Source organism: Gorilla gorilla, chromosome 6 (genome assembly GCF_029281585.2).
Source record: "Gorilla gorilla gorilla isolate KB3781 chromosome 6, NHGRI_mGorGor1-v2.1_pri, whole genome shotgun sequence".
In the NCBI taxonomy this organism is placed as follows: Eukaryota; Metazoa; Chordata; class Mammalia; order Primates; family Hominidae; genus Gorilla; species Gorilla gorilla.
Window position 1 is genome coordinate 48,359,870 of NC_073230.2, and position 11,199 is coordinate 48,371,068.

The 11,199-nt window shown below is 37.0% G+C and overlaps 1 pseudogene; it reads right to left on the reverse strand.

The window, feature by feature from the left end:
• Window positions 1–318: 318 nt before the first annotated feature.
• LOC101154326 (T-complex protein 1 subunit alpha-like) lies at window positions 319–1,613 on the reverse strand (annotated as a pseudogene).
• Between the last annotated feature and the right edge of the window lie 9,586 nt (window positions 1,614–11,199).

Consider the following 11,199-nt stretch of genomic DNA (forward strand, 5'->3'; position numbering starts at 1 on the left):
TTAGAAAATTATTAGGAAAACAGTAAAAATGATATTTCACAAAAAGTAAAATTTTTTTTCTTTTTTTATTATTATTATACTTTAAGTTTTAGGGTACATGTGCACAATGTGCAGGTTAGTTACATATGTATACATGTGCCATGCTGGTGCACTACACCCACTAACTCGTCATCTAGCATTAGGTATATCTCCCAATGCTATCCCTCCCCCCTCCCCCCTCCCCCCACGCCACAACAGGTCCCAGAGTGTGTTCCCCTTCCTGTGTCCATGTGTTCTCATTGTTCAATTCCCACCTATGAGTGAGAATATGCGGTGTTTTCAAGGTATATAGAAAGGTATATAGTTTTCAAGGTATATAGAAAGGGCTACTTCTACAGCACCCCCACCTGGAACCACACATTTTGACACCAAAACTATCTTCACTACACAAAAAGCATCATGTAAAGAATGCTTCGTCTCATCACACATGTAATCATTTGTCCCATGTAAGATAATCGATGCAGATGTATGAGCCTTAGTGTTTTTGATTAAGATCAGCTCATCATCACAAATTCTCTGCTATACCACTTCTGCCTGCCCCAACATGGCAGCTTCAAAAGTTTCTTTACCTTCCAAATTGGCCAGAGTTGACAGAATAGTTGCTCCAGAAGCTTTCGGAATGCGTTTAAGGTCCGTTTTAAAAACTCTTCTAACTGCCATAGCACCAGCCTCCACAAAATACTTCAGACACATATCATCAGTTCCACCAGTGGTTAGAATAACACTGGCACCAGTTACCAGGATCTTCTGAATTCTCTCCTTGGTAATATCTGATTCTCTCTGTCTAATTTGGTCCAGTTTTTCAGGGTCTGTAATGACCACCTGTATACCAAGCTTCATTTTTGTTTTTTGCAGGCCAAAGTCAAGGCAAGCAATTTTTGCATTTACAATTCTCTTGGGTATGCCCTGGGATCCCACCACACAGCTGAGTGCATAGCCACTGATGAGCATACTCTCTGTTTGACTTTTCCCATGGGCTTTCAAAATATGAACAGAATTGACTGGATAGCATGGCTGGCCTCTTATGTCTGTGTATTTAATAGCAAATACAGCATCTACTACCATGTTAGCAAAGAAATCACCATTTATTCCAATGATTTTGGAAGACGTGGATGTCTTGGCAGCATTAATCAGGCAATCTCTTCCCACTCTATCTGTGTTAACAATTAGGTTTTCATTGATATAACACACTGCTTCCTTGCAAGCAAGTCCATAGCCACTAATAACTGACGTGGGATGAATTTTCTGTTTGACTAATTCATCTTCATTTTTTAGGAGTTCTGCTGCAATAATAACCATGGAGGTAGTTCCATCTCCAACTTCTTTGTCTTGCAGATCAGCCAGCTCACAAAGAACTTTAGCTGCAGGATGTTCTAACTCCAGTAACTTCAGGATGGTGCACCACCGTTAGTAATGGATACATCACCAATATCATCCACCAACATTTTAACCAAGCCAACTGGACCAAGAGAACTTTTTACAGTATTGGCAATCAAAGCTGCAGCCATAACGTTCTGGGAGCAGATCGCCTCCCCAGTGCTGCGGTCCCCAAACACGGACAAAGACCTCTCCATTTTCACGGCAGCGATACACATTGAATTCTGCTCACACCGCGGGCAACCAGTATCGCAGCCCCTCGGCTGACTGGCGACCACAGCAGTGGCTGCGACAGCGTGGAGCGAACCCGAGTGATTCTCCAAGAGGAGCTCAACCCAAGTCTATTTTCAAATGACACTATACTACTTCACAGGTAGTGTGAGTAACTTATAATAACAAAATAATCCTAATTCCTCCTGCCGATCCCTTGTATCATTGCTGTCATTCATCTTACTTGTACCTAAGCAAACATAAGCATATATATGTAGATCAATTAAGAATAAGAAAAATAAGTTTTTATTTTACTTTCACTAATTTCTTCATTAATGCTCTTCTTTTCTTCACATAGATATGAGTTCCTGACCCGTATTATTTTCCTTCTCCTTAAATAACTTCTTTTAACGTTTTTTGCAAGTCAGGTTTACTGGCAACAAATACCCTCAATTTCTGTTTGTATGAGTAAGTCTTTATTTCTCTCATACATTAAGGATAATTTTGCAGGATACAGACTTCTAGGCTGATTTTTATACTCTCAACACTTTCAATATTTCACTCCACTCTATTCTTGCTTGCATAGTTTCTTAGGAGAAGTGGTAGGATGTAATTATGATCTTTGCTCCTGTGTATGCAAGGGCCACCACCCACTCCCTGTGGCTTCTTTCAGGATTTTTTTTTTAATCATTGATTTTCTGTAGTTTGGAAATAATATGCCTAGGTGTAGTTTGTCTGGAATTTATCCTTCATGGTGTTCTCTGAGGTTCTTGCATCTGGGTTTGATGCCTGACATTAATTTGGGGAAGATTCTCAATCATTATTTTTTTGAGTATTTATTCTCCTTCTGGTTATTCTCCTTTCTCACAGTTCTCAAATATTCCAGATTTTTAAAATGTTTTCTTTTCTCCTTTGTTTTTTAGTTTTAGAGGTTTTTACTGAGATATCTTTAAGCAGACAGATTCTTTCTTAAGCTGTGTTCAGTCTACTAATAAGCCCATCAAAGACAAGGCATTCTTCATTTCTGCTACAGTAGTTTTGATGTCAAGCATTTCCTTTTGGCTTTTTGCTAGAATTTCCATCTCTCTGCTTACATTTCCCATCTATTTGTGCATGCTTTCTACTTTGTCTATTAGAGTACTTAGCATATTAATCACAGTTGTTTCAACATTCCTCATCTAATAATTCCACCATTTCTTCCAATATCTGCGTCTTGTTCTAGTGCTTTTTCAATCTCTCCAAACTGTGTTTTGCCTTTTAGTATGTTTTGTAATTTTTTAACTGACAGCTGGACATGATGTATTGGGTCAAGGGAAGTGCTATAAATAGGCCTTAAGTAATGTAATTACTTATGATTAGGCCTCAGTTTTTAGTGAGCCTGTACCTCTTGACTGTGAACTTCATAAGTGCTGTTCAGTTCCACTCCCCTCTTTAGGTGTGACCATATGGCTGGAGGAGGCTGGAATTGTGTATTTCCTTTGTTCCACAGGAAGACTAGAGCCAGCTGGAGTTGGTAATTTTACTTCCTCCAAGTTCGTTAGGCACTGATGAAACCCCAGCAGTTTAGGTTCTGGTTAAATAGTTTCTCCTGAGGGCGGACTTTGTTAAGAATACAATGCTCTGGCATATTTCAAAATGGCACTTTTCCCTCCCTTGCTGTAAGCATGGGGGCATTTTTAAAAATCTGGTATTTGCTTTGATAAACTGGTGGAGCTCTAGCAGGTAAAACTCGCAAAAGTAGGGGGCCCCTCAATAACTGAATCCCTCTGAAGTTTCAAACTCTCTGACTTGTCCACATTGAGCTGCCAGCAATTTGTTAATTACAGTTCAGGTTTTTCCACTTTGGCACTGGTTCCCTTGGAGGTTTCTGCTCATGGGTTTCTGCTCTGGTAAGTTATGATTCTCTATACGTGTCTCTCTCTCTGATTTTGGGGCCAGTGGTTTGCCCTGTGACCTCACTTCTCTTACAAATCTAAGAATTGTTCATTTTTCCATTTTTCCAGCTTTTTACTTGTTAGGATTGACTTTCAATTCCATGCTTTTTGCATGCTGGCCAGAAATGAGAAATCCCGTGTTGTGTTTCCATTTTATTCATTTCAATGTGCCATTTGATTTTCCTTGAAATTTCTTCCTGGATCCATGGAGCACGCTATTTAGTTCCAAGTGTTTGGAGAGTTTCCTAAAATCTTTCTGTCATTAATTTCTACTTTCATTCCATTGTGTTTAGAAAAACACTTTACATAATTTTAACTTTTAAAATTTTGTTGAGGTTTGTTTCATGGCCCAGTCTATGATCTATCTTGGTGTATGTTCTATGGGCACTAGAAAAGAATATATATTCTGCTGTTTTGGGGTGGAGTGTTCTATAAATGTTGATTAGATCCTATTGGTTGATTGTGTGATTGAGTTCCATATCTTTGGTATTTTTTTTTTTATTAGAGATGGGGTCTCACTTGGATTTTTTTCTCTAATTGTTCTTCAAATTTTCAGAGAAGGTTGTTGAGGTCTCCAACTATATTACAGATTTACCTATTTTTGTTTTCAGTTCTACCAGTTTTTCTGCACAAATCTGGTAACTTTGCTTTTAGGTGCATATGCCTTTAAAATTACTATGTGTTCTTGCTGTATTGACCCTTTTATTATTACATAAAATCCTTCTCCATCTCTGGCAATTTTCTTTGTTCCGAAGTCTACTTTATCTTGCTATCCTTTCATTAAGGTTTGCATATTTTTTTTCATTATTTTACTTTCAACCAGCCTAAATTGTTACATTTGAACTGAATTTCTTCTAGAGAGCATATAGTAAAAGCATGTTTTTCTTATCCACTGTGGCAAACTCTGTCTTTTAATTGGCATATTTATACCATTTACCTTTCATGTAATTACTGATGTATTAAGTTTTAATTATGTCATTTTATTTTCTCTGTCTCTTTCTCCCTTTTTTTTTCTTTCTTTCCCCTGCCTTCCAGTGGGTTATTTTTTAGTATTCCATTTTGACTTATGTATAATGTTTTTAAATGCATTTCTTTTTATATATTCAAAAAAAGTAGTTGTTTTAGATATTACATTATATAAATATAACTTGTGGCAAACTGCTGGTGTCATCATTTTACTAGTGCAAGTAAGATATTGAAATCTAACTTTCCTTTACTTCTCTTTACCTCTCTGCTTGTAATGTAATTGCCTTAACCACATCAGATAATGTTATAATTTTGTCTCAACTGTCAAACATAAATTTAAAAAATGTAACAAAAGAAGAAAAGTATATTGTATTTCCTTATGTCTTTTGCTTACTATGTTCTTTCTTCCTTCCTCATGTTCCAAGATTTCTTCTTTTATCATTTCATTTTCATTCTTTTTGGATTGCTCTTCTGACGACAAATTCTCTCTTCCTCTGAGAACATTTTGATCTCCAGCTCATTTCTGAAGGATATAAATACAGGATTTTGGGTTGATAGTTGATTTCTTTCAGCAGGTGAAAATATTGTGCCACTTCCTTATAACCTCCAAAGTGTCTGACGTGAAATTTGCTGTCATTAGCATGGATTATTTTCCCCCTATAGGTAAGATGTCTTTTGCTTTTTACTGACTGCTTTCAATATTTTTTCTTTGTTTATAATTTTTAGTTTTTAGAAGCTTGTGGTGTGCTTTGGTGTGGATATTCTTGTTTATCCTGTTTGGGTTCTCTCAGTTTCTTTAGGTTTGTGTCTCTTGGTCAGTTATGAAAGTTTCCAGCAGTTATTTTTGCTAATGCTTTTTTAGCCCCACCTTTTTTCTTCTTTCCTTCTGCAACTCTCATGACATGAATGTTAGATCTCTTATGGTCCCATAAATCCCCAGGGGCCCTGTTCCCTTTAGTTTTTTTCTCCCAGTTTCTCTTTCTGTTGTTCAAATTAGGTAATTTCTATTGTTCTGTATTCTAGCTAATGGGTTATTTCCTCTACTTCCCCCATTTTGTTGTTCAGCCCATGTATAGAGCTTTTAATTTCAGTTATTGTATTTTTCAGCTCTAACATTTTTATTTGGTTCTTATTTATATCTTCTAGTCTCTACTGAGACTTTTTATTTCTTTGCTGAGGTTTTCTATTTGTAAAAAAATTTGCTTCAAGCATATTTCTAGTTGCTCATTAAGTTATTTTTATTGTGGCTGCTTACAAATCTTTGTCTCATAATTCTAACTTTTATGTCATCTTTGTGTTGGCATCTATTGCTTGTCTCTTGTCATTTCGTTCGAGACTTCTTGGTTCTTGGTATGAGAGTAGTTTTCCATGGAAACTTGGAAAATTTTAATAGTATAAGATTCTGGGTCTTATTTAAACATTTTATTTTAGTTGTCTGCACTGGGTTGAATACTGTTCCCTCAAAACTCATGCCCACTCAGAAACTTAGAATGTGATCATACTTAGAAATAGGATCTTTGTAGATGTAATCAAGTTATAATGAGTCATAGGGATGGCCCTAAGCCAATGACTGGTGTCCTCATAAGAAGAGAAAAGTTTGGATACAGAGATGCACACAGGGAAGATGATGTGAAGGCACACAAAATGTGGTGTGATGCAGAGATGGAAGTGATGCATCTACAAGCTAAGGATTGCCAGCAACACCAGAAGCTAGGAGCAGGCAAGGAAGGATCTTATCCCTAAGCCTTCAGAGAGTGTGGCTCTGATGAAACCTTGGTTTTAAAGTTCTAGCCTCCAGAACTGTCAGAGAATACATTTCTGTTATTTTAAACCACCCCATTTAAACCAGTAAGGAAGGAGTACCTCATTTCTGTCAGGTGGGGAAAAATCCAGACTTTCTATGTGGTATCCACTGACAGTTTGGTTGGGAAGGGGTTGGGTAGTTGTAACCAGGGGGTGGGAAAAAGGTTTGGTTCATTATGTTTCCTTCTCTTACTCTGAAATGGCAGAGGTGTTAAAACACTTCTAACAAACTTCTGAGGATGAATGAGGCTCCCCAATGTGCCTCTACTGGTATGATGGGTTTGGGCCACGGGTTTTCTGTGGTGGTAGCCCGAGTAGGATGGCCATTGTCTAAAAGTTGTCTCTCTTGATATTTGCCCCCTTCCTGTCCTCTGAGAGAGACAGTAGGCTTTTTCGGGGGCTCTTCTTGTCTGCTTCTATTGGCATTATGGAATTTCTGGCTTTTTAATCTCCAAGTCTGAAGTATATGAGGCAAAAAGAAAGCCTGGAGAGGTCACCATCGTGTTATTCCTCCTGTCCTGTGATCTCTAGCCAATGTGTCTTCTTTTTCCGTAGTAGAGTCATCTTATTTTTTATATATATAAAATTTTCGGAGTTTAAGTTGTACTCAGTGAGAGGAATTGGAAAAATTACATCTATTTCATCTTCCTTGAATTCCAGAAATTCTTTCAATGTATTTTATCTCACTGTTCTGAGCTTCACTTACAAACTCTGTGATTTTAAACAATCGAAACCTCCATTTCTTGTTTCACCAAGCAGAGAAAATAGCTTATGAACCCTCATTTGGTAAGAGAAGCACCCTAATACTTCCAAATAAAGTATCCCATAGATAGCCAATCCTCTCTCTTCTTACTCCTTTTTACTTCTTTATCTCTGTTGAGAATATCTTTATTTTTACATTGACAAGATGAATAATATTATTTTGTTAATATGATAGAAGCTACCATGATTTCTCTACAAGTCAATATTAGGATTTTACAATCAATAAAATATTTTTTATTATTATGACTAGGTAAATGTTGTATACTCTAAGCCTAGTAATAGACTAAGATTACATTTCCTTCTTTGTGGATTAAATATCATAACCACTGTGTCCTTCAATGGAGAATATTTCCTGTTTAAACTTCAAGTATGATTTCTTTTTCCACCCTCCATTTACTTTATTATGCCATTAAATCTTTCCAACTTCTAAATTATATGGTTTCTCTGATTTTCCAATGTCAGCTGATTTCTTCCTGTATAATTTATATTCTATGTTAGATCTACTTTTTTTTATAATTTTATTTTATTTTATTTATTTTATTTTATTTTATTTTATTTTATTATTATTATACTTTAAGTTTTAGGGTACATGTGCACAATGTGCAGGTTTGTTACATATGTATACATGTGCCATGTTGGTGTGCTGCACCCATTAACTCGTCATTTAGCATTAGGTATATCTCCTAATGCTATCCCTACCCCCTCCCTCCACCCCACAACGGTCCCTGGAGTGTGATGTTCCCCTTCCTGTGTCCATGTGTTCTCATTGTTCAATTCCCACCTATGAGTGAGAACATGCGGTGTTTGGTTTTTTGTTCTTGCGATAGTTTACTGAGAATGATGATTTCCAGTTTCATCCATGTCCCTACAAAGGACATGAACTCATCATTTTTTATGGCTGCATAGTATTCCATGGCGTATATGTGCCACATTTTCTTAATCCAGTCTATCATTGTTGGACATTTGGGTTGGTTCCAAGTCTTTGCTATTGTGAATAGAGCCGCAATAAACATACGTGTGCATGTGTCTTTATAGCAGCATGATTTATAGTCCTTTGGGTATATACCCAGTAATGGGATGGCTGGGTCAAATGGTATTTCTAGTTCTAGATCTCTGAGGAATCGCCACACTGACTTCCACAATGGTTGAACTAGTTTACAGTCCCACCAACAGTGTAAAAGTGTTCCTATTTCTCCACATCCTCTCCAGCACCTGTTGTTTCTTGACTTTTTAATGATTGCCATTCTAACTGGTGTGAGATGGTATCTCATTGTGGTTTTGATTTGCATTTCTCTGATGGCCAGTGATGATGAGCATTTTTTCATGTGTTTTTTGGCTGCATAAATGTCTTCTTTTGAGAAGTGTCTGTTCATGTCCTTCACCCACTTTTTGATGGGGTTGTTTGTTTTTTTCTTGTAAATGTGTTTGAGTTCATTGTAGATTCTGGATATTAGCCCTTTGTCAGATGAGTAGGTTGTGAAAATTTTCTCCCATTTTGTAGGTTGCCTGTTCACTCTGATGGTAGTTTCTTTTGCTGTGCAGAAGCTCTTTAGTTTAATTAGACCCCATTTGTCAATTTTGTCTTTTGTTGCCATTGCTTTTGGTGTTTTGGACATGAAGTCCTTGCCCATGCCTATGTCCTGAATGGTAATGCCTAGGTTTTCTTCTAGGGTTTTTATGGTTTTAGGTCTAACATTTAAGTCTTTAATCCATCTTGAATTGATTTTTGTATAAGGTGTAAGGAAGGGATCCAGTTTCAGCTTTCTACATATGGCTAGCCAGTTTTCCCAGCACCATTTATGAAATAGGGAATCAATTCCCCATTTCTTGTTTTTGACAGGTTTGTCAAAGATCAGATGGTTATAGATGTGTGGTATTCTTTTTGAGGGCTCTGTTCTGTTCTGTTCCATTGATCTATATCTCCGTTTTGGTACCATACCATGCCGTTTTGGTTACTGTAGCTTTGTAGTATAGTTTGAAGTCAGGTAGCGTGATGCCTCCAGCTTTGTTCTTTTGGCTTAGGATTCACTTGGCGATGCGGGCTCTTTTTTGGTTCCATATGAACTTTAAAGTGGTTTTTTTCCAATGCTATGAAGAAAGTCATTGGTAGCTTGATGTGGATGGCATTGAATCTATAAATTACCTTGGGCAGTATGGCCATTTTCATGATATTGATTCTTCCTACCCATGAGCATGGGATGTTCTTCCATTTCTTTGTATCCTCTTTTATTTCCTTGAGCAGTGGTTTGTAGTTCTCCTTGAAGAGGTCCTTCACATCCCTTGTAAGTTGGATTCCTAGGTATTTTATTCTCTTTGAAGCAATTGTGAATGGGAGTTCACTCATGATTTGGCTCTCTGTTTGTCTGTTATTGGTGTATAAGAATGCTTGTGATTTTTGTACATTGATTTTGTATGCTGAGACTTTGCTGAAGTTGCTTATCAGCTTAAGGAGATTTTGTGCTGAGAGAATGGGGTTTTCTAGATATACAATCATGTTGTTTGCAAACAGGGACAATTTGACTTCCTCTTTTCCTAATTGAATACCCTTTATTTCCTTCTCCTGCCTAATTGCCCTGGCCAGAACTTCCAACACTATGTTGAATAGGAGTGGTGAGAGAGGGCATCCCTGTCTTGTGCCAGTTTTCAAAGGGAATGCTTCCAGTTTTTGCCCATTCAGTATGATATTGGCTGTGGGTTTGTCATAGATAGCTCTTATTATTTTGAGATATGTCCCATCAATACCTAATTTATTGAGAGTTTTTAGCATGAAGCGTTGTTGAATTTTGTCAAAGGCTTTTTCTGCATCTATTGAGATAATCATGTGGTTTCTGTCTTTGGCTGTGTTTATATGCTGGATTACATTTATTGATTTGTGTATATTGAACCAGCCTTGCATCCCAGGGATGAAGCCCACTTGATCATGGTGGATAAGCTTTTTGATGTGCTGCTGGATTCGGTTTGCCAGTATTTTATTGAGGATTTTTGCATCAATGTTCATCAAGGATATTGGTCTAAAATTCTCTTTTTTGGTTGTGTGTCTGCCAGGCTTTGGTATCAGGATGATGCTGGCCTCATAAAATGAGTTAGGGAGGATTCTCTCTTTTTCTATTGATTGGAATAGTTTCAGAAGGAATGGTACCAGTTCCTTCTTGTACCTCTGGTAGAATTTGGCTGTGAATCCATCTGGTCCTGGACTCCCAAGACTAAACCAGGAAGAAGTTGAATCTCTGAATAGACCAATAACAGGCTCTGAAATTGTGGCAATAATCAATAGCTTACCAACCATTATTCACTTCTTTACTTTCTTCATAGCTTTGTTATCCTCATGTGCACCCTAGAAATTGCTAGTAGCCTTGCCATTAACAAATAGACATGTTTTTATGTCTCCTTTAATCTGTAAGTCATTCTCCTATTCTTCTATTTTTTGTACAATTTATTTTCCTCCCAAGAGTTTATCTCAGTCTAAATTTTGCATTCTCTTGGTGTAGGTAAAAAGGTTCCTCTGTTCTCAGTATTTCTTGTAAATCGATAGCTGGATCCAGAGACTTGCTTAATCCTGCTGTCAGCACCACAGGTGGCATGATGTTCTTTCATCAGGAGGCACAAAATGTATAGTTGTCTCTCTTTTTGTGATATTAGTAGCTGTTGGTGCTCAATGCCTAAATTCATTAATTCGTATTCTAATGCTATCGCTACTTTTTATTTGTTAGAAAACTTTTATAAAGTGGTACTTTATATCATTTACTATTTTGTTACTCTGGTACAATTCTCACATAGGAAGAAGGATAGATGGTTGATTTTTTCTTTTATTTAACTTGTTTTAAAAATAATGAATTTATTACCTATTGTCTTCTAAGGAAACGAATTAGATTGAAATATTATTATAAACTCATGGACTTAAACATATTCTGTGAGTTTCAGTCTGTTGAAATTGTATTTATTTTGAGGCTCAAATTGTTTAATCTTTTGTGGAGAGAAGCTTCTTCAAGCTGGTTTCTGAGTTCTTTTGACATGACCCTAATAGTTTTGAACGGCTTCCTCACTGTCTGAGGACATATGAGGAATGTCTTCTTCATACGACAAGATGTTTCAGGCTTGTTTGGTTCAC